The sequence below is a fragment of the Lathyrus oleraceus genome, chromosome 5 (genome assembly GCF_024323335.1).
Source record: "Lathyrus oleraceus cultivar Zhongwan6 chromosome 5, CAAS_Psat_ZW6_1.0, whole genome shotgun sequence".
In the NCBI taxonomy this organism is placed as follows: Eukaryota; Viridiplantae; Streptophyta; class Magnoliopsida; order Fabales; family Fabaceae; genus Lathyrus; species Lathyrus oleraceus.
In genome coordinates, this window is record NC_066583.1 from 390,384,720 (window position 1) to 390,410,336 (window position 25,617).

A 25,617-nucleotide genomic window follows, 5' to 3' on the forward strand; every position below is an offset into this window, starting at 1 on the left:
ATATCATTGCTTTTCATATGTTTACTAACCAAAAAGTACAAAAATATTGTCAGTCTAACCTTGTTGCTTGCAGTTGAAGCAATCATCAGCAATTAGGTCAAAATCAGTCAAAGTCAATCATTGCAGTGGATGGTGGCCATTCTTGGAGAATTTGGGCACCAATGATCATTATCAAGAGTTCATTTGAGTTGTGACATCATTTTGAATCAAAATCTCAAGTGGATGAGGCTTGAATCTCATCGAGGCATTCATCAGTCAACTGAAGCCCTTGCCAGTCAACTGCAAAGTCAATTGTGGATTTGGAGGTGGGAAGTGATTAGAAATACTCCATTCATGTTCAAACAAGTCTCATTTGACATTTCAAATACTCACATTGAAGGATTTGAGGTCATACCAAAAGTTTCCAAAAGGAAAAATGACCTATGGTTTCAAGTTTCCAAAAAAATGGCAAGTTTTTGGAACAACTTCAACTCAATCTTACGTCACCAAAAAAATCTTCAAATGGAATTTTGTTGAACATGAAAGTTGTAGATCTTTCTCTCCCATTTCCAAAAAGTCCAAGATCGTGAGAATCGGATGAACGGTTGAGGAGATATGATCAAATTACCACCGAGTGTGCATGGCAAAATTTTCCATGTATCGATACATACGAATTTCGCATCGATGCATGCAAGGCAAAAAGTGCTATGTATCGATGCATACGAGTTATGTGTCGATGCATACTGTTAAAAAATGCTATGTATTGATACAAACAAGTTATGTGTCGATGCATACTGTTAAAAACTGCTATGTATTGATACATACGAGTTATGTATCGATCCATACTGTTAAAATGTGCTAGGCATCGATGCAGGAGCTTTTGTATCAATACATAACTCTGTTTTGAGCTCTCATACAGCACTGTTCACGCACCATTTTCATGCACAAGGGTGAAAATCCCAATTGACCAAAACACCTTCATTTAAGCTAATTTCATTTACCACTTCATTAACCATGATTAACCAACAATAAACAGAGTATATATTCATCATTTACACTCTGAAAACCCTAGCCACATTTTACAAAATCAGATCCAAACTTTCTTTTCTCTCAAAAAAAAACTCTCATTCTTCACTTAGAATTTTTCTGAAAAATCTCCAAAGGATTCGTGCTTCTGTGTTTTGGTCCATCATTTACCATCACTTTGGAAGCAATTTTGAGCACCATTTCTTAACTGTGAGCAAGGGAATTGCAGCTGCTACGTCAACATCCTTCCATGGCAGATGTTGTTTCGTGCTGTTCTGAACCTTCTTGAGCTGCAACCTTTCGACCATTCATCATTTCAAAGCATAAGGATCATCTGTTTTGACCTCTTGCAGCCAGAAAATCACAATCCAACTCAGCTCTTCAAATCTGGTAGGTATCTCGAATCTCTCATTTCTTGAAATGATGCTATTCACTGTGTAGATCTTACTTAGCTGGTTGTTTTAAGCTTTGAATCATGTCAAATGGTTGCCTATGCTAAAAGATATGTTGACTTGAAATCTGATGTGTGAATGCATTTGTCTTCGATTCATGATTGTTATTGTGTTTTAAGGAAAATGAATGATGGATTCTTGATGTATGTTGTGTACTGGTTCGAATGCCATGTTTAATTTCCATTTCTGGGCACATTTTAATTTCACGATTTGAACATGGTGAAGGTGATGACACTGTAGACATAAACCCTAAATTGCATTATTGCCCAGAATTCTGTTCATTCACGTTGCATGCCTTGGTACTGTTCCATTGAACCGGCCAATAGAAACATTCCATTCCTGCGTCCAAAACGCAGCGTTCCAATAAGTAGTCCTGATATTTACCACAATGCCATCGGTTCATACTATTTTAATTAATTCATTTTTTAATGCAATGTTTATTTCATTTTGGTTACACATCTTACAAAAATCATATCAGCCTCATTTCAAATCCAAAATTCATGAGAATTTTTGCATTATGCCCTGTTTGATGTCTAGTATTTTATCATGATTTTTGCTGATTTTTTGGATGATCGAATCTTTAATGATGCTGGGGTTTGTGACATGCATGCATATTTTGTACATTTTGCCAAATCATTTGTGAAATTGTGATGCATTATCCATTTGATCTGAAATTTTTGTGCATAAACTAGACACATTCATGGTTATTTTGATGTAGAGTTTGTGAATTTATCATATCTGGATTTTGAGTTATGAATTTTTGAATTGGGGTGTGACAATTTGTGTCACACCATTGATGTGCAACTTCATGATTTTTGATACCATGCTTCCTGACCTCCAATTGATGTGAATTTTTGCATGAACCTACTCTTGTATGTCTAGTTTACATGTGATTTTTCTTGGAATTAATTGTGGCATTTCCTAATTGTTTGAGATTTTCTCCCCTGTCTAGTCAAATGTTGACTTTGTGTGATACATCTTGCCATTCCATTTGTGAAATTCTCATACTTTATTGGATGATCATGAAATTTTACATGTGCATACTAGACATCTTAAGCTTTGCCATGGTGTTGATCCCATTCATTTATCATTTGTTATGACTGATTTATGAATTTTTGAAGTTGATACATGATTGGTTGACTTCTTTGAGCATGCTTGAAATTGTTTTGACTTTCTGATTTTCATTGACTATCTTCCCATGATCCAAATGAGCTGAAATTTTATATGCATGTCATGTTATGGATTGTGATTGACCATGAATCATTTGATGATTTTTGGAATTGATTATGTTTGGTTTTGAGCTAAGTCTTGCTGTTGACTTCTATGAGCCTTCATTTGCCATGCTTTGACTTCCTTTGCTTATGAAATCATGATGATGAATGATATGCATGTGGGACCAATTGAGTTTGCTTCTTGATTGTTTAAACTTGATTTTGGTTGACTATCCCTTGCTGTTTTGACTTTCTCATCTCATTTTGACCCTAGGCTTGTCCTAGTGGTCCTGTTGCTTATGTTTGAGCTCATTGTTTCAGGTTAAGCACAAATGCTTCAAAGAGAACAATCCAATTTGTTTGAGCTTGATTGTTTATCATGTGCTAACCTCTTTGTTTTGTAGGTTTCTTGGCTCATAAGCCTTGTGCCTTGTGCTTTGCACATTTGTCTATCTGTTTGACTGTTGACTTCTGTTTCCTTTTGCTTTAACTGTTGAACTGTGTACTGATTTGTTTGACTATTTCAGGTACCATTAGTTGCTTAGTTCTTTGAACTTGCTTTGCTTTGCTTTAATAGCAATTTGCTTTGAGGTATAATTCCTTTTCTTCATGTAGTCTGGAAGACCTGGCCTGTTACTTGGCCAGGCAACTGTCTGAAGTCCTCCTTAAGAGGCAATGCTTGTGTGTGTTTATATTTGTCCCAAGCAGGAAAAGTCCTTCAAATAAGGCAATTGGTAGATCAAAGAGATAAGCAACCTGTCTCCTACTATTCTGTGAGTCTTCTCCTTGCTCCCATTACATGGTTGTAGCATCGAGATCCAAACCCAAGATCAATCGAGTCTAATATGTGGAGAGAGTTCCTACTTTCTGAACTCCCACGCTTTTTGATATTCAAATGCTCTCCCTGATCAGGGATAAGAGCAATGAGGCACACCCCTCATCTCCTTTCATCTGCTTCACCTTAGCCCCTCAATGGCAAGGTTAAGAGCACCTGTGACCCTATTCCAGTTGGCTTCAATGCCTAACCCTTTTGTATGAGCCTCCTTGTTTGGTTATAGTGCGTGCTGATTGACTTCATTGATTGCTTGATTGTTTCATATGCACATGCTTGCTTGTATGCTCTGTGCACTCATCATCATTTATTGCTCATCAATACATAATCATCTCATTTGTCTTTGTGACATTATCATTGTTGTTTGCCCATTGAGGACAATTGTAAGACCATTCATTGGCCATTGATCCTATGATATGGAAGTGAGTATAAGACCATCACCTTGGCCACTCATCTTATCTTTGCTTGATGCATCTGATTGTATGTGAGGATGCAATTGTAAGTCCCTGCAAGTTGGCATTTGCTTTCCTATGATCACATATTGTTTTGTTTGTTGTATGTGAGGATACAACTGTAAGTCCCTGCAAGTTGGCATTTGTATTCCTAGGACCATACTGTGGAGGTTAGAGTAAGCCCAGACAGATTGGCATCTGACATCCATGTTTTGTTTTTCTTTGTTTATGTGAGGATGCAATTATAAGTCCCTGCAAGTTGGCATTTGTATTCCTAGGATCATATGTTGGATATTGGTATAAGTCCAGACAGATTGGCATCCGGTATCCAAGTTTCTTTTTGTTTTAGGAGATTAGTGTAAGTCCATTGAGTGGCTTCTGATATCCCGTTCTGTTTTAGGAGATTGGTATAAGCCCAGTGATTGGCCTCCGGTATCCGCTTTTTTTTGACTTTCTTTCTTGTTTGATTGTTATTATCCATTGCTATTCCAAAGGACACACTTGAATCATCCCCTATATGATTTCAAGAAGTGAACCTTCTAAGAAGTTTTACAATCCATCTCCATCCATTCATCCCCATTGTGTCCTAAACCTTTTCACACTTTGATTTCAAACTTGACATAGATATTGTGCAAACATCTTCATGTTTTTTTCAAACCAAAAACCTGGACTCAAGTCCTTGACTTTTTTCAAACTCCATTTCATAATACTTCTTTTGAATCAATCTTAATCATACTTTGACTTCACTTTCATAATCACAATCAATTAACTTCACCCATTCACTTGTTTTGGCTTTGTCCATTGTTAATCTTTTCATGCATTAGCCATAGGTTTCAATTATCATTGTGGTTGATGTAAACCTCACCTTATCTTTAGTGAGTCGACAGTAAGACTTCCGTACTGAAAACAGGGTTAACCCCTCTAGTACGTCGAAGCTATCCTCGCATGGTGGATGTTGGTTTTGGTCGAGTGTTCTCCCATTGATAATGAAAAGCCTCAGTGCTTGTGTTTAAAATTGAATCCACCAACTTTTGGAAATCTTTTAGCCGAACTACGGCGTTTTGATCCTTACCTTTGATGGAAGGTACGTAGGCAGCGGGTTCATCCGTTCAAACCCAATAACACAAAAATAACTAACTTGCACATTCTTTTCTCATCATCTCAATCATGTTTGCACAATATTTATGTCATAACAAATAACAATTTTGTAAACCAAGTGTGAAAAGGGCTCCCTAGGAGTACCTAGGACGTAGTGGGTGCCTAACACCTTCCCATTGCGTAATTTACCCCTTACCCAGACTCTCTGATCTTTTATTAGTTTTCTACGTGTAAAACTTCTTAGGCTTTTGTTCGCTTTTTAGCCAATCCTTTGGATAAATAAAAGTGCGGTGGCGACTCGAAAATTCATTGTATCTCTTGCTTATGATTTAATCGATAGATCATATAGCGACGAATACACCGCTACAGAAAAGTGGCGACTCTGCTGGGGAGAATATACATCGATCCTTGGTGGTATTGTCTATTTTTCACCATTGTTGTATGATATATTGTTATCTGTTATGTGACATATTTTTGTACAATTTGGGATCACTGTATTGATTGTAATGTGTGAATTGCTTGATATACAATTGCTGTTTGCTTTGGTGATCTGTGAGATGAGTTCTATACCCGAACTCGAGCGCTCTCTAGGATAGGAGAATGGCATAGTCTTGTTGACTGGTGTGGAGTATTCCTTAGCCAGTTGACTTGCGAGCCCATTCACTTGGTGGAGGTCATGTTGGACTAATAATGTCACACAAGTTATTTGTGGATAGGCATTATTCTTTCAATCATGTTCCGCAGAAGCCAAGGACCTTAGCTTACCAAACCCATCTTGGCCTATTTTTAGGAACGTAGTGCGGAGGTCGTTCAGATGTAAGTTCTGATACGATTGTTACGCGATACTACACTCATAAGAGTTTCTCTTGAGAATATTCTTGGAATACGAGTATTCGTTCCTCCGATAATATTCGAAAGATGGAACGATGATTATGGGAACCTCTGGTAGAACATGTCTGGCAGGTTTAAACCCTAGTACACTCCCTTTGGGTGGTCCTTAACCGAGACTCCATGCTCGTGACTCTCAACAAACCCGTGATTCGTGGTTGAGTCGTTCAAACATTGTTAATATCAATGGATCCCGGATCAGGTGTAAAACCTAAGATCCACCAAAGTGGCTGGTTGATATTAAGGATGTTTGAACCGGTTTATGTACCGTTAATATCAATGGAACTTGGGTGTCGATAAGGTGAAAACCTAAATCCACCAAAATGGATGATTGATATTAAGGATACATAGAGCTTTCCCACGACCTTTGTGTGGTGTGCCTTGCTTGATCCTTGAGTGTATTTGTTGCATTCATACATTCACGCATTCATCCGCATTCATGTCATCAGAAAAAGAAAATTTTCAAGGAACTCAAAGGAGTTTATTTGCAAAAAATTTCAAAACATCAAAAAACCGGGAAAATTTTTTCACCTGATATATCTGATGAGATATTCTCATATATGATCAAAATGCTTAAAATGCTTAAATATTTCAAAGTTTGCAAATAAAACCCTCGGGTTCCTTTGATATAAAAACAAGCATATGCATAAACACTTCATGCATCATTTGCATAAGTAGGTGTTTTTGTTCCGGTCTCCCGTCCTGTGGTCTGACCCTGCGATCTTCATTTATTTTGAAGACGCACTTTGCCGGTACTATACCAGAGCCACTCTGCCAGATTGATGGATCATCCTGAGCAAGAGAGTTATGAACTCAGAGAGATATTTGCCAGACTATGTACTGTTGATGGATTTATTCCTGGTTAACCAATCCCGGGCTGGCATTGGCTGCTGTTCTGGGGCACTTAATGAGCAAGGTTTGTTCGCAGAGTGGAGGATTCATCCATGACGATCAACCTGAAGAAGAAGTTGCTGCTATCTTAGAAGAAGATGTAGAAGATCTGAACAATTTCATCATTCCTGGTGGTGTCTGCCACAATTGGGTCGCTGTGGATGCTCCTACGGTCATTCGTGAGTCAGCGTGATTTGTTCACTTTGTTCAAAACCCTTCTCCCATGCCAAAAGGAGAAGTGATGACATTGTTGGCAGCATTTAATACAATGACGTTTTCATTCAATTAATGCATTGTTAAACATTTGTTTTTCCATTTGTTTTCACTTTTTGCATGAAATCAGTGATCACAAAAAACCTTGAAAAACATAAAACAGCCTTTTCATCTGCATAAATGATTTGCTTGTTTAAATTCAAAAGCTTTTCGTTATCCAGAATCATTATGCAGGGATTTCTAAACCCATTGAACATAATGATCCAACGCCATCTCCCAATCTTGAAGTCCTTGTATCTGAGGCAGAGGAAGATGATGTTGAGGGGATTCCTGATGAGATTACCCGCCTTCTTGAGCACCAAAGAAGCTCATTCAGCTGTATCATGAAAATCAGCAAAATAGTTAAATTGGGGCATTGCAAATGCAATCAAAAATCAATCAAAAAAAAATCAAAAAAAAAGAAAAAGCAAAAAAAAGAGAGGGTAAAAAATAAGGAAAAATCAAAAACCAGGAAAATTTTTTCAAAATTTTTCCAAGGGAAAAAAGAAAAATTATACCCTCAAGTCCCTAGTTGACTGATGCTGAATGGATTCAGAGTCGTTATGACCAGTTGAATTTGATTGAAGAGAAGCGATTAACTGCCATGTGTCATGGTCAGTTATATCAGCAGAGAATGAAGAAAGCATTCGACAAGAAGGTCAAGCCTCGTGTGTTCAGAGAAGGTGACCTTGTGCTCAAGAAAGTCTTGTCTTTCGCGCCCGATTCCAGGGGCAAGTGGACTCCAAACTACGAGGGTCCATATGTTGTTAAGAGAGCCTTTTCAGGCGGTGCTTTGATGCTTACAACAATGGATGGGGAGGATTTCACTCGTCCTGTGAATTCAGATGCAGTCAAGAGATACTTTGCCTAAAAAAAAAGTATGTGCAAATGAAAAAACAGAATTGCTCGCTAAGTTGAAAACCCGAAAGGGCGGCTTAGGCAAAAATGAGCGTCTCGGTGGAGAACCCGCAAGGGTAATCCAGGCAAAAATTAGAGACTTGAAAAAAGAATATATTTGCATCCCGCTAGATTGAGTACCTCACCCTGGGGCAATCTAGGCAAAATTTAGGGATTTGGCAAGTAACTGCATCCTGACAAGACTTTCTGTTCACCAGTCGTCATTTCGTCAGAAGATTCTCGATTCGTCGTCAACTGAAGCTTCGGATACATCGAGATTCAAATTGGCAGAGAAAGGATCATTATGTTCAATGTAGCCCTCTTCCAATATATATCACTGATTTCAAATTTGTACAGATCTATGGAGTCTTGCCATTTGCAGGCTACCATTCCATCAAATCAATTTGAGCTTTTTATCCAATTATTTGCACTCTTATTTGTTTCAATTCAACAAATGTTTTGCATGTTTAAATTGATAAAATATCATTGTTTTAAACAAATCAAATTTTTCAAAATTTTTGTTTTAAACAAAGTGAACATCCACAAGATTGAAAGGATACTCAAGAATATCTCAGTGCTCTCCCGAGGGTGGCATGATTTCCAACAGGTAAGACATTTGTTCATATTCCTGGTTTGGTGGTATCTTCTTTCTTCAGATCTTTGTTGAGGTTGTTCCTCGAACAGAGTTGTTGTTGGGGTTGTTCCCTAGTATAGTCGCAAGCAGAGTGTTGTTGAAGACTTCGTTTTCTCCAGCAGCAGTTTTCCCCAGCATGGGTGTTTTCTTGTGAATTTCGGCGGTTGATAGTTTGTCATCTTGGTGCCCCGTCACTTTCTCCAGTGGGTCGACATTCCCAGACTTTATTTGTCTCCTCAACACAGTCACGAGTAGAGTTGTTGTTGATATCCCCATCGGATTCGCGAGCAGAGTTGTTATCACTCTTCCCAGTGCAGTTGCCAGCGGAGTTGTCTGTTTCCTCAGCACGATCGCCTTCTTTTTAAAGACTCGGTAAGTCAGCGGTTTGATACCCGATACTTTACCTTTTCCCCGGCAAAGTCGTCTGCGGAATTGTTGCTATCTCTCCATCAGAGTTTTTCTCGTCAGCAGAGCAGGATTTATTTTCCTATTCAGTGGTTGATTGGGCTGATATCCCAGTATTGCACCCATCTTTTCCTCAGCATAGTCTGCAGAGTGTTTGTTGTGGCAGTTTTGCCTGTTAAATACTCCTTCAAACCCCAGTATGGTCGGATGATGGCTCTAGCCTCCAGTGAACGGATTAATTTCCTGACTATTTGTGATCCCCAGTAGAGTGGCTTATATTGCGGAATCTACTTATTGTGATCAGTTTGCTATGTATATTCTCCCCAAGCGGAGTGGTTCGTTGCAAAATCGACTTGTTTGATCTGTCTTCCCTCAGTGGGTTGTTTCCCAAGAGAGTAGCCGACAGTTTTCCCCAGTAGAGTTGCTTATGCAGTTGGATTCTATTCGGATGATATCATTCTCCCTAAGTGGGTTGTCCCCCAGCGGAGTTATGTGGATTTGCTTCTACAGCAGTTCGTGCTCGTGCAATGCACCTTTTGTTTCTCAGTTGACACTGGGATCCCTTGCAGATATCCCGGATTTTCTCTTGTTCCCCTACAGATTTGTCTTGGTGGCTGCTTTGCCCGTTGTGACTTTCTGTACCCTGATTGGGTTGTTTCCTGATATCTTTGATCCTCTGCTTCTTCAGCAGTACCCGCAGATCTTTGCTTCTCAGCATATAGATCTCCGCAGATTGGCTCTCCAGCTGGTTGTTCCTTTGGAAGTATAATACCGGGCGTTTGGTTCCTGAACCTGTTTGTGTTAGAATTGTCTGTTTTGTCAGCATTCATCAAACATAAATTACGCATATTCATGCATATTCATAAAACATTCAGATATTCATGTTGCATTTCTTGCCATATATCTTTTATTTGTCGTGTCTCCTGCTATGGTGATATAGATCTCTTTACAGATCTCCCCAAGTAGATGTTGGGTGTTATAAATCTCTCCATATAGAGTCAACCCCGTAAGCAGAAAATGTTTGTCTTTCCTTCTGCAGTTCCCCACTGAGATATATCCTCGTGGATGACGGTTTCTTCCGTTTCCTCCCAACACATATATTGGGATGGATTTTCCTATTTGAGTTATATCCTCATTAGGACGTGTCTTGATTCAGTCTGTCTTTTCGGATTATTCCCGAATTGGCTATTTGTCAAACGTCTTGTGCTTCCCAGTGGGTTGTTCCCCAGCGGAATGTTTTTGGGCCTCTACCTACATACCGGTAGTTATAAGTCCTATTTTCCTGGCTTTCTTGGCAGAATTTGTGGTTACACACCTTTTATTCTCCAGCCAGAGTTGTTGGTTTTCTACCCTCATACCGGTAGTTGTAAATCCTATTTTCCTGCTCTTCAGCAGTTTGCGGTTTGTTATAAACCCTATCTTGGTTTCCCGTGCGGATTTGTGATTTGTTCTATCCCCACGCGGAGTTGTTGGTCTTCTACCCCATATTCGGTAGATGTAAACCCTAATTTTATGGTTATCCCCACCCTTTTGGCCCTCTGCCTACAAACCAGCAGTCGTAAGTCCTATCTTTGCGGTTTTTTTTCTACCTACACATCGGTAGTCATAAACCCCGTTTTCTCCACTTGCAGAGTTAACTTTGTTGTTCATCCCAACCGATGACAATTTCCCTTGTGGGTTATCTTCATCTAGTTCTTGATGTTGATTTTCCTTTGCTTGGATAAGTTGCTCAGATCAGCACTTATATCCCTAGCAAGTCTTTTGTGGATAATTGCCGTATGCTAGCAATTTTATCCCCAGCGGGTCCTTTCACCTTGTGTCAGTGATTGTGTTCCCCGGATCTTTGATTTTCATCAATGAATCCTCAGCAGATTGTCTTTCATTTACCCTTTTGTTGGTAATGTCTGTTGCTCCTTTTGACTGGTCATCATTATATACCTAGTTTGGTATCCCGATGCCTTTCTTTTCGGTTGATTTATCCTTTATTAACCCAGTAACCGGTTGTGGATAATCTTCCATGCGAGTATATTATTCACGTTTTGACGGCTATGAATAATATATCTCATGCGCTCTTTAGTTGGAATCCTTTGTTGATTTTCCCCAGCTGAGCAAGATTCGTATTCTTTGTAGAATCGAATATCCATCTTATAAACAAGTTTGCTTTCGCTCTCTTCAGGATGATGAGTGTTTTGAAAGTGAAATCCAATTCACGTTTCGGTAGATCACCTATTATATACCCAGTAACCGGTATCTCTGGTGTCTCTTCCTTTTCGAGTATATTATTCACGGTCTGCCGGTAATGAATGATATGTCTCATGCACTCTTTGGGTTTGTGTCCCCAGTTGAGTAAGATTCGTATTCCTTGTGGAATTGAATATCCATCCTATAAACAAGTCTGCTGTTCTAGCTTTCTTCAGGGTGATGAGTGTCTTGGAACACAAACCAATTCACGATTTCGGATTTTATCCTATAAACAACCTACAACCCGGTTCAGGATAATCTTCCTTTGTGAGTATTCTATCCACGTTCTGACGGTAATGGATATTATATCTCTTTCACTCTTGGGTCAATCTTTTGATTGTTTTCTCCGTCGAGTAAGATTCATATTCCTTGTGGAATTGAATGTCCATCCTATAAACAAGTCTGCTGTTCTAGCTTTCTTCAGGGTGATGAGTGTCTTGGAACACAAACCAATTCACGATTTCGGATTTTATCCTATAAACAACCTACAACCCGGTTCAGGATAACTTTCCATGCGAGTACATTATTCACGTTTCGACGGCTATGAATAATATATCTCATGCACTCTCTTGTCGAACACTTTGTTTGTTTCCCCAACTGAGTAAGATTTGCATTCTTTACAGAATCAAATATCCATCCTATAAACAAGTTTGCTTTCGCTCTCTTCAGGATGATGAGTGTTTTGGAACACACACCAATTCACGTCTTTGGTCGGTCACCTGTTACATACCTACAACCCGGTATCCTTGGTGTTCCTTCCTGATTTTTGTTACCCTTATACCCGTTAACATCTCATTTCTTTGGTGCTTCCTCAGTGAAGTTTTTTTCTTGTTGCTTCTCCTCAAGAGTCAGCTTGTGTCTCTCCAATGGTTTTATTTTCCTTTGGAATTCTTTTCCCAGTGTGAGTCCTTCACTCCCCAGTGAGTTCTCCAGTCTGTTTTCTGTTATTTCCTAATCAGAGTCGTGTCTTGTTCACGCTGTGTCAGTTTTGTTTATCCCCAACTAGAGTCTTGTCAGAGTCTCTGTTCCTGGTGAGTGTATTACTCCGATGGATCGTCTTTTCTTCTGTGTGAATCATATTCCCCACAGAATTTGTGTCTTTGACATGCATACATTTGCATCATGAGGTCTCTTAGGGACCAAAATTTGTCTCATTACTGTTATTTAAGCCCATTCTACCGCGTCAAGATGAAGATTTCTAAACTTCACTTCTCCGGCTAGAATGACCTTAAATAGGGGCATCTGTAAGACCCCAATTTTGGCCCTAAGATCCCTCATGGCCCATATCATATCATATCATGGCCTCAAGGATCACTGCATGCCCTAGCTTCCTTCCTTGTGGTTGGGTTATCTTTTGAGAGTGGTTCTTGATCACCAAGCATGTTTTGCATTTGTATATCATTGCTTTTCATATGTTTACTAACCAAAAAGTACAAAAATATTGTCAGTCTAACCTTGTTGCTTGCAGTTGAAGCAATCATCAGCAATTAGGTCAAAATCAGTCAAAGTCAGTCATTGCAGTGGATGGTGGCCATTCTTGGAGAATTTGGGCACCAATGATCATTATCAAGAGTTCATTTGAGTTGTGACATCATTTTGAATCAAAATCTCAAGTGGATGAGGCTTGAATCTCATCGAGGCATTCATCAGTCAACTGAAGCCCTTGCCAGTCAACTGCAAAGTCAATTGTGGATTTGGAGGTGGGAAGTGATTAGAAATACTCCATTCATGTTCAAACAAGTCTCATTTGACATTTCAAATACTCACATTGAAGGATTTGAGGTCATACCAAAAGTTTCCAAAAGGAAAAATGACCTATGGTTTCAAGTTTCCAAAAAAATGGCAAGTTTTTGGAACAACTTCAACTCAATCTTACGTCACCAAAAAAATCTTCAAATGGAATTTTGTTGAACATGAAAGTTGTAGATCTTTCTCTCCCATTTCCAAAAAGTCCAAGATCGTGAGAATCGGATGAACGGTTGAGGAGATATGATCAAATTACCACCGAGTGTGCATGGCAAAATTTTCCATGTATCGATACATACGAATTTCGCATCGATGCATGCAAGGCAAAAAGTGCTATGTATCGATGCATACGAGTTATGTGTCGATGCATACTGTTAAAAAATGCTATGTATTGATACAAACAAGTTATGTGTCGATGCATACTGTTAAAAACTGCTATGTATTGATACATACGAGTTATGTATCGATCCATACTGTTAAAATGTGCTAGGCATCGATGCAGGAGCTTTTGTATCAATACATAACTCTGTTTTGAGCTCTCATACAACACTGTTCACGCACCATTTTCATGCACAAGGGTGAAAATCCCAATTGACCAAAACACCTTCATTTAAGCTAATTTCATTTACCACTTCATTAACCATGATTAACCAACAATAAACAGAGTATATATTCATCATTTACACTCTGAAAACCCTAGCCACATTTTACAAAATCAGATCCAAACTTTCTTTTCTCTCAAAAAAAAACTCTCATTCTTCACTTAGAATTTTTCTGAAAAATCTCCAAAGGATTCGTGCTTCTGTGTTTTGGTCCATCATTTACCATCACTTTGGAAGCAATTTTGAGCACCATTTCTTAACTGTGAGCAAGGGAATTGCAGCTGCTACGTCAACATCCTTCCATGGCAGATGTTGTTTCGTGCTGTTCTGAACCTTCTTGAGCTGCAACCTTTCGACCATTCATCATTTCAAAGCATAAGGATCATCTGTTTTGACCTCTTGCAGCCAGAAAATCACAATCCAACTCAGCTCTTCAAATCTGGTAGGTATCTCGAATCTCTCATTTCTTGAAATGATGCTATTCACTGTGTAGATCTTACTTAGCTGGTTGTTTTAAGCTTTGAATCATGTCAAATGGTTGCCTATGCTAAAAGATATGTTGACTTGAAATCTGATGTGTGAATGCATTTGTCTTCGATTCATGATTGTTATTGTGTTTTAAGGAAAATGAATGATGGATTCTTGATGTATGTTGTGTACTGGTTCGAATGCCATGTTTAATTTCCATTTCTGGGCACATTTTAATTTCACGATTTGAACATGGTGAAGGTGATGACACTGTAGACATAAACCCTAAATTGCATTATTGCCCAGAATTCTGTTCATTCACGTTGCATGCCTTGGTACTGTTCCATTGAACCGGCCAATAGAAACATTCCATTCCTGCGTCCAAAACGCAGCGTTCCAATAAGTAGTCCTGATATTTACCACAATGCCATCGGTTCATACTATTTTAATTAATTCATTTTTTAATGCAATGTTTATTTCATTTTGGTTACACATCTTACAAAAATCATATCAGCCTCATTTCAAATCCAAAATTCATGAGAATTTTTGCATTATGCCCTGTTTGATGTCTAGTATTTTATCATGATTTTTGCTGATTTTTTGGATGATCGAATCTTTAATGATGCTGGGGTTTGTGACATGCATGCATATTTTGTACATTTTGCCAAATCATTTGTGAAATTGTGATGCATTATCCATTTGATCTGAAATTTTTTGTGCATAAACTAGACACATTCATGGTTATTTTGATGTAGAGTTTGTGAATTTATCATATCTGGATTTTGAGTTATGAATTTTTGAATTGGGGTGTGACAATTTGTGTCACACCATTGATGTGCAACTTCATGATTTTTGATACCATGCTTCCTGACCTCCAATTGATGTGAATTTTTGCATGAACCTACTCTTGTATGTCTAGTTTACATGTGATTTTTCTTGGAATTAATTGTGGCATTTCCTAATTGTTTGAGATTTTCTCCCCTGTCTAGTCAAATGTTGACTTTGTGTGATACATCTTGCCATTCCATTTGTGAAATTCTCATACTTTATTGGATGATCATGAAATTTTACATGTGCATACTAGACATCTTAAGCTTTGCCATGGTGTTGATCCCATTCATTTATCATTTGTTATGACTGATTTATGAATTTTTGAAGTTGATACATGATTGGTTGACTTCTTTGAGCATGCTTGAAATTGTTTTGACTTTCTGATTTTCATTGACTATCTTCCCATGATCCAAATGAGCTGAAATTTTATATGCATGTCATGTTATGGATTGTGATTGACCATGAATCATTTGATGATTTTTGGAATTGATTATGTTTGGTTTTGAGCTAAGTCTTGCTGTTGACTTCTATGAGCCTTCATTTGCCATGCTTTGACTTCCTTTGCTTATGAAATCATGATGATGAATGATATGCATGTGGGACCAATTGAGTTTGCTTCTTGATTGTTTCAACTTGATTTTGGTTGACTATCCCTTGCTGTTTTGACTTTCTCATCTCATTTTGACCCTAGGCTTGTCCTAGTGGTCCTGTTGCTTATGTTTGAGCTCATTGTTTCAGGTTAAGCACAAATGCTTCAAAGAGAACAATCCAATTTGTTTGAGCTTGATTGTTTATCATGTGCTAACCTCTTTGTTTTGTAGGTTGCTTGGCTCATAAGCCTTGTGCCTTGTGCTTTGCACATTTGTCTATCTGTTTGACTGTTGACTTCTGTTTCCTTTTGCTTTAACTGTTGAACTGTGTACTGATTTGTTTGACTATTTCAGGTACCATTAGTTGCTTAGTTCTTTGAACTTGCTTTGCTTTGCTTTAATAGCAATTTGCTTTGAGGTATAATTCCTTTTCTTCATGTAGTCTGGAAGACCTGGCCTGTTACTTGGCCAGGCAACTGTCTGAAGTCCTCCTTAAGAGGCAATGCTTATGTGTGTTTATATTTGTCCCAAGCAGGAAAAGTCCTTCAAATAAGGCAATTGGTAGATCAAAGAGATAAGCAACCTGTCTCCTACTATTCTGTGAGTCTTCTCCTTGCTCCCATTACATGGTTGTAGCATCGAGATCCAAACCCAAGATCAATCGAGTCTAATATGTGGAGAGAGTTCCTACTTTCTGAACTCCCACACTTTCTGATATTCAAATGCTCTCCCTGATCAGGGATAAGAGCAATGAGGCACACCCCTCATCTCCTTTCATCTGCTTCACCTTAGCCCCTCAATGGTAAGGTTAAGAGCACCTGTGACCCTATTCCAGTTGGCTTCAATGCCTAACCCTTTTGTATGAGCCTCCTTGTTTGGTTATAGTGCGTGCTGATTGACTTCATTGATTGCTTGATTGTTTCATATGCACATGCTTGCTTGTATGCTCTGTGCACTCATCATCATTTATTGCTCATCAATACATAATCATCTCATTTGTCTTTGTGACATTATCATTGTTGTTTGCCCATTGAGGACAATTGTAAGACCATTCATTGGCCATTGATCCTATGATATGGAAGTGAGTATAAGACCATCACCTTGGCCACTCATCTTATCTTTGCTTGATGCATTTGATTGTATGTGAGGATGCAATTGTAAGTCCCTGCAAGTTGGCATTTGCTTTCCTATGATCACATATTGTTTTGTTTGTTGTATGTGAGGATACAACTGTAAGTCCCTGCAAGTTGGCATTTGTATTCCTAGGACCATACTGTGGAGGTTAGAGTAAGCCCAGACAGATTGGCATCTGACATCCATGTTTTGTTTTTCTTTGTTTATGTGAGGATGCAATTATAAGTCCCTGCAAGTTGGCATTTGTATTCCTAGGATCATATGTTGGATATTGGTATAAGTCCAGACAGATTGGCATCCGGTATCCAAGTTTCTTTTTGTTTTAGGAGATTAGTGTAAGTCCATTGAGTGGCTTCTGATATCCCGTTCTGTTTTAGGAGATTGGTATAAGCCCAGTGATTGGCCTCCGGTATCCGCTTTTTTTTGACTTTCTTTCTTGTTTGATTGTTATTATCCATTGCTATTCCAAAGGACACACTTGAATCATCCCCTATATGATTTCAAGAAGTGAACCTTCTAAGAAGTTTTACAATCCATCTCCATCCATTCATCCCCATTGTGTCCTAAACCTTTTCACACTTTGATTTCAAACTTGACATAGATATTGTGCAAACATCTTCATGTTTTTTTCAAACCAAAAACCTGGACTCAAGTCCTTGACTTTTTTCAAACTCCATTTCATAATACTTCTTTTGAATCAATCTTAATCATACTTTGACTTCACTTTCATAATCACAATCAATTAACTTCACCCATTCACTTGTTTTGGCTTTGTCCATTGTTAATCTTTTCATGCATTAGCCATAGGTTTCAATTATCATTGTGGTTGATGTAAACCTCACCTTATCTTTAGTGAGTCGACAGTAAGACTTCCGTACTGAAAACAGGGTTAACCCCTCTAGTACGTCGAAGCTATCCTCGCATGGTGGATGTTGGTTTTGGTCGAGTGTTCTCCCATTGATAATGAAAAGCCTCAGTGCTTGTGTTTAAAATTGAATCCACCAACTTTTGGAAATCTTTTAGCCGAACTACGGCGTTTTGATCCTTACCTTTGATGGAAGGTACGTAGGCAGCGGGTTCATCCGTTCAAACCCAATAACACAAAAATAACTAACTTGCACATTCTTTTCTCATCATCTCAATCATGTTTGCACAATATTTATGTCATAACAAATAACAATTTTGTACAACAAGTGTGAAAAGGGCTCCCTAGGAGTACCTAGGACGTAGTGGGTGCCTAACACCTTCCCATTGCGTAATTTACCCCTTACCCAGACTCTCTGATCTTTTATTAGTTTTCTACGTGTAAAACTTCTTAGGCTTTTGTTCGCTTTTTAGCCAATCCTTTGGATAAATAAAAGTGCGGTGGCGACTCGAAAATTCATTGTATCTCTTGCTTATGATTTAATCGATAGATCATATAGCGACGAATACACCGCTACACTATGTTTAAGACTTGACAACTCCTTATCCATGATCCATGAGATGTGATCATCAGTCTATATACATAATAGTCTTAATGCTTTAATGTTATCCCATTTCATAATAAAGCTCGACTATGGATTCTTTAAGAATAATGTCCTTATGTTTAATGTGATCTCATGATTAAGTCACACTTGATACATTAAACGGACTATCTATTCTAAGGACTTTATTAGACAAACATAATAAAGAAAAAACCTTTTATTATTAATAAATAATTCAATACAAGTACCAAAAGTATTGGCCTCTAGGGCTTACACCAACAATCTCTCACTAGCACTAGAGCCAATCAGGCATACCCCTAATGCCCATAGATCTAGTATGGCTATCATGCTTCTGCTGCGCAAGAGGCTTTGTCAGTGGGTCAGCAATATTGTCAAGTGTAGGTACTCTGCATATTTTCACATCTCCTTTATCTATTATCTCTCGAATGAGGTGATAACGCCTAAGTATATGTTTGGATCGTTGGTGAGATCTAGGCTCCTTAGCTTGTGTGATAGCACCATTGTTATCACAATAGAGACCAATGGGATCCACAATTCTAGGAACTATGCCAAGTTCACTAATGAACTTTTTGATCCAAACAACTTCCTTTGTTGCACTTGAGGCAGTAATATACTCGACCTCGGTTGTAGAATCAACAACTGTATCTTGCTTTGAACTTTTCCAGCTCACAGCGCCACCATTTAAGCAAAACACATAACCAGATTACGATCTAAAGTCATCCTTATCTGTCAGAAAGCTAGCATCGGTGTATCCAATTATAGCCAGCTCTTCCTGACCTCCATATATCAAGAATGAGTCCTTAGTCCTTCTCAAATACTTAAGGATATTCTTGACAGCTACCCAATGAGCATCACCAGGATCAAATTGGTACCTACTCGTTGCACTTAAAGCATACGAGACATTTGGTCGAGTACATAACATGGCATACATGATAGATCCTATTGCAGATGCATATGGAATCTTATTCATGCGATCCCTTTCTTCCTTATTTGAAGGGGATTGTGTTTTTGATAGACACAAGCCATGTTGCATAGGTATGAATCCTTTCTTGGAATCATGCATATTAAAGCGTCTCAACACTTTGTCTATGTATGTACTCTGACTTAGGCCAATCAGTTTTTGTGATCTATCTCTATAGATTCTGATTCCAAATATATAGGCTGCTTCACCTAGTTCCTTCATAGAAAAGCATTTCCCCAACCAAGACTTTACTTGTTGCATGGTAGGGACATCGTTTCCAATGAGTAATATTGTAACACCTTAAAATTTGCCCTCCTCTTCTTGGGACTAGTTTGACACATTGCATTTCATATTTTAGAGCATTAGGCATTGCATTTTGCATCTCATTTGAAATAAGAAGGTCATCCTCCAAAGTCTTTTCAGAAGATGGAGAAGTTAAGTGATTCAAGCCTGAGGGTCCCTATGAATTGATTATCAACCAACTGAGGGTTCGCTTTTCATTAGGGTTTCTTGATTCTTCAAAGGTCTTGAGCATCATCTTGTTTGCAAGGATATATTACCATCATCATGGTTCTATCATCATCAAGGGTTTCATTGTTCATTCTCAAGTTCCTTTGGATTATGGTTATGACCTCTGGTCAACCCTAATCAATGTCATTCTTCCAACTAGGGTTTCTCAAAGGGATGAGGTATTTCCTTGGTATGAGGATCACATGATTATCATAAGGAGCTTACATAAGCTAGGGTTTCATTTTTGAGCAATTTCCCCAAGTGGTGGAGGCTCAAGTGGATCAGGACATTTCAAGGTCATTTGAGGACCAAAAAGTCAACTGAGGGCTATGAGGTGGGGAAATGAGTTGAGACACCTCAATCATGTTCAAAAGAGGTCCATTCATCATTATAAACATCCATCTTGAAGATTCAAAGGTCATGGCAAAAGTTACTAGAAATGGAAAGTGACCTGTAATTCAAAGTTTCCAAATTTGGCAAGTTTTTGGCCCACTTTCAACTTGACTTTTCAATATCAAAGATGTTTCAAATGGATTTTTGGTGAACAGGAAATTTGTATATCTTTGTCTCCCCTTTCCAAAAAGCCCTAATTCATGTTCATATGATGAATGGTTGAGGAGTTATGGTCATTTGGTCACAAGGTGTGCATGGAAATTCAAAATGGCATAACTTTTGATACAATGCTCCAAATTGGCTCATTCTTTTTGCAAAATGTTTCTCATGTTCAAGACTTCTCAAATGTGCTTTTGCCATGCATGGGAAAAGTGTGTATGCTCATTATTTCACACATGTTCAAATTGAAGTGAAACTTCACCATTCATTTTTGGCTTATGATACAAGCAAGATAACACTTTAATCTTGGCCTTTGGTTGCTTATAAATGAATTGAAAGCCTTGCATGGGAGAGTGTACGTGGATTATGGCCATAATAGCTCACTTTTCATTTTTTGCAAATGGTTTAATAATTCCCTAATCATGATTAGTGAAGGTCTAATTTGGTTTTCAGCATCATTAGCATGAATTATAAATACCAAAACCCTAGCCATAACTGCCATAACTAACTTTTGAGATCAAAATTCAAGAAACTTTCCAAATTTTCTCTCTCTTCGATTCTTCATTTTCTCCACATAATTCTAAAAAATTCTTGCATATTCTTGATCATCATCCTTCACTGATCAAGAATCATCACTTGTTGGATGCAATTCATCAAGATTTGGAGCAGTTCATGTGCATTCTCATGAAGATGGAAATTGGAAATTGAGGTAGATCCAAGGAGTTTCATCCAATTCTTTTTGCATAAAGCTTCAAGGCAAGTGTATAGGAGTGGATCTGGAGCATATAAGCTTGTGAGGACACGATTTCAGAAGCTTCCATTTCAAGGTGACCAAATTTTCATCGTCTCATTTTGCTGATTTAAGGTTATAGAAATGTAGATATTGATGCATAGGTCACGAATATGTGTTTAGATTCGAAAATGGTGGAGAATGGAGGCTGTTAGGTTAGATGAAAGTTTGGATCTAGAAAATGTTTCTCTTTGATCCGTGGAATCTAGGAAGAATTAGATGAAATTGAGATCATATTTGGATTCAGTGTTGGAAGAGGATTCGAATGATGTATGCATTGTAAATTTCTGGAAATTTTTTGGTGGCGCCGCCGTGGGAGCCACCGCTGGTTCGTCGGGGAAGACGACCAGAGCAGAGCTCTAGCGTCTGTGTTGGCAGTTAGGGTTAGCTGATGTAGGTTGAGTGTGTGGCATCGCGTGGAGGTTCGATTGGCTAGCATTCCTTTGACCATGGCTACGCAAGCTTGGAACGGTGACTGAGCGTGTGACTGGACGCTGAGTCAATTAATGAAAAGCAGCGTTTCATTAAGTTTGAACCTGAGCCATTGATTTAGGAAACGCGCCATATCTGATGGTCCAGGATTTTCTGAGTTTATTCAAATATTCTTTTCCCTCCAATTTCATTTGTTAATTCAAATATTTTGCTCATTTTAGAAAATTCATAAAAAAATACAAAAATAGCCCAATTTAATCCCAATTTTTTTTCGTAGTTTTGTTTTGATCTCTACTATTTTTTGGTGCTGATTTCATGATTTGTTGATGTCTGGATTTTTATTTGTGATTTTTTTATTGAACCTTATGCTAATTTGATATGCTGCATTCATTGCATTGTGAAATTCTCCATGTTGAACCATTTGATCCAATTTTTTGCATGCTTAATATTCTTTCATGATATGAATTTTTGATCACTGGTTTGGAATTTTTCTCACATGTTAGCATCATTTTTGACACATAGAGAAAAGTGTGACAATTTGTGTCACATTTTTGACATTGCATTGTTACATTTTTGTTCATATATCATCTGAACTTTTCTGGATTTGATCTTTTGCATATTGATTGTTCATGACATGAGGAACTTGTACAGAAAATTTCAAAGTCATTGCATGCATTTCTGATTTGATGTGAATTTTCTAAGTTGGAAGTTCATTTTGTGCACATTTTTGGTCCTTGCATTACATAGACCATTTGAGATACTTGCTTGTGGATTTGATGCTGGTCCTTTTGAGGACATTAGATGGATTGTTTGAAGGTGAATTGTGTAAAAGATTGGGTTCTGTTTTGGTCATTTGGTTAGGTTTTGAATTTAGTCTTTACACTAGGGTTTTGTACATAAACTAACTTTGTCTTGTGTTTCAGGTTTGGACACTTATCATTGATGGATGGATTTGTTCTCACTTTATGAGATACAAAATGAATTGAGTTCTAACTTCTTTTTGTTTTGTAGGGTTTTAAGTGATATGGTGAGCTCATGAGTTCATTTGAGTGCTTGAGCACTAGTGCATTGTGTTGTGTAACTGTTAGATGGTTTCACTGTTTGCTTTCTATTTTTGACTGGAGTACTAACTGTTAGTCTTTGTACAGGTACATTAGTTGCTTGCTTGCTTTATCTCTTGCTTGAGTTTTGGGATTGTGGTTGACACACAACTCAGGTAGTTAGCTTCTTACTTCATGTAGTCTGGAAGTCTTGTCACCTTTTGGCAGGCATTTTGCTGGCAAGTCCTCCTTCAGAGGCTCTGTTTGTGTTTGTTTACAATTGTGCTCAAAGACCTCCAAGGAGAGGCATGTGATATTTGGTAAGACCTCCAAGAGAAGAGGCAATTGACGGATAAAAGGGATTAGCAGCCAATCCCCCGTTATTCAGTGTGTCGTTCTTTATGCTCGCACTACATGTTGATGCTTCTGAATATGTGCCCAAGATCTTTGTCCAGAGTCTGTCAAGTGGAATATGATCCCACTTTTTGGATCCCCACGCTTTCTGTGTCATGAGCTCACCCTGGCCAGGGTTAAGAGCATGAGGTCCCATCCGCATTCAGACTTTGATCAGCTTCACCCTAACGTTCAATGTTAGTGGTTAAGAGCTACGGATTACCCATTACAGCATGGCTTGTTTGTCGAGGTTGATATGACCCCTTTTGACTAAAGCCCACACATTGTTTGAGCCTCTTGTATGAATATAGTGTGTGATGTTTGTTCACTTGTGTGGGTGATTATTTTCTTTTGAGTTGACTCGTTTCCAGGATGAGTTAAGTTTTGTTAGAGACCTCAACTTAGGGATATTGATATTGATGGCATGACAACTATTAGGCTCGAGTCTTAGTCTCCCTATTAGTTTGTTGTCTCCCCGGTCTCTGGTTAGGAGAGTGTTGTACCCCTGTTAAGGGGAACTACGTCGCCCTGATTCTCATACCAGATGAGATACGTAGGCAGGAGATTGAGCGAGATCTCTCCGGGCAACCTTTTTTTCACTTTTTTTGTTTTTGTGTGTGTCAACCTTTTCTTTTTGCGTGTGTTCAACCTTTTCTTTGTTTCTGGCATTTGTCCTCTTTGGTGTGAGTACCCGTTGGTTCAGCGTGTGTGGGTATTGTATGTTCATACCTTGGGGAATGTCTTCTGTTATTATTTGAGGTTCACCTATATGTCTTTCGGGTTCACACTTGGGGTTCATATTTGGGGTTCATCTCGGGGTTCATTTGTGACGATTGTTATTCATATGGGGTTCATCTTTGGGGTTCATTTGTGATGATTGTTCACTTGGGGTTCATCTTTGGGGATCATTTGTGATGATTGTTCACTTGGGGTTCATCTTTGGGGTTCACTTGTGATGATTGTTCACTTGGGGTTCATCTTTGGGTATTTGGTTGCCTTGTTGGGGTTTGTTCTGATATACTTCATCTTTGGTGTTTGCTGGTTAGCGTTTGTTATTGTTAGGAGTCGGATATAAGTCCATGTATTGGCATTCTGTTTCCTCTTGTTGGGTTATTGTTAGGAGTCGGGTGTAAGTCCATGTATTGGCATTCTGTTTCCTTCTTTTTATTGTTGTTAGGAGTCGGGTGTAAGTCCATGTATTGGCATTCTGTTTCCTTTTGAATGTTTCTTTTGACATCTCAGTGTCCCTTTTTGGTGTCTTGTTTCGGTGTGTGTTAGCCGAGCTACGAGTGCTCTGATTCTTCTCTGGATAGGGAAGATACGTAGGCATAAGATGCGATGTCTTAGCGAGCATGTCTCCCTTGCCCCGAACTATGTTGACTCTGATGTTTGTTTCTGACAAACTACGTAGGCCCAGGATGCGACATCTTGCCGAGTCCGCTTCCTCCGTTTTCTTTCATCCACCTATTTATAATTCCAATTTGTGCAATTTCTTTGAGTAGTTTATTAGCAACTCTTTTCCTATTCTTTGAGCTATCTTTTGAGCGCGGATCCCGTCGAGTACGGCGGACATGAGGGGTGCTGATACCTTCCCATTGCGTAACCGACTCCCGTACCTTATAATCTCTGGTCGTAAGACCATTCCTTTCCCTTTCTTAGGTTAGTTCTGCGCTCCCTTTCCGTCATAGGATGAATAGTGTCGGTGGCGGCTCTGTATTTTCCCCGCCGGTTGTTTTTCGCGTTGTGACAGCTGGCGACTCTGCTGGGGACTAAAGTTGACCTCTTGTTGGTCCATCTTCCCTAAGCGAGTCAATCCTAGCGCTCTCTAGCGTAGTTTTTAGGGTAGTTTGGGTTGTTTTTACTGTCTTATTTATTGCATTTGTGATTATTATACTGTGATTGTATATATTGGCATATATGTTTGCATGCATCATATTATCACTGTGCTGGATTCTGGACAAGTGTGGTTCCTATGATTTGGGGGTGGGTGTTCTGAGTGGGGCTAAAACCCAGGCCCGAGTATACACCTAGGATTAACGTGGTCTCATGTCTCTGCTTATGTTAGATCAACATGATGTTGAGACGTGACATACCACAACCGGACGAGGTTCTTCTGAGAGAGCTCTTCCTTGTGGAGTTTCCACTATGGTTGGGTTATCTCTTTTGAGCTGTTGACTTCGGTGACCGTTCTTTCCTGGATCTTTGGTTTAGATGATCTTATGAGAGCTGCACGGCACACCCGAAAGGGCAAACCCATTGAGTATCTTATCCGATTATCGAGACCGATTATCTGCCTTAGGATGACCTTATTAGAATTCACCTGTGAGGGGAGGGTTTGGTTCCTACAGGTACAGGTTCTGTCGGTGATTCTGTGATGGTGACTTTGGTTCAGTTGGATTTATGGATGTTTATTTCTGATACGCCGGAGTTCTGTCTGTGGTATTTATCAGCGAGTTCCGTTTATTTCGGATTCCCCGGGTTGAATTTGGGGTTGCTTGTCCAGATGATCTTGTTGTTATTTGGTCAGTGATTTACCTGTGATGATGGTGATGTATCCTCCGGTTCCGTTTATGTCGGAACTCCCAAGTTGAATTTGTGGTTACTCGGTCCCTCAGATGGTTGTGATCAGTTCAGAGACCAGAATTTCCGTATCGTTGGTGTTCAGATGTCTTGGAGGATGGCACTATGCATTGCATACATGCATCTGCATCATTCCCATTTTGCATTTATCCGCATCTAACTCATGTTTATCCATATGCAGGGTACATTCTTGTTTGAGATTCTGGTTGAGAGACATCCTTGTTCCAGATATGAGGACCGACT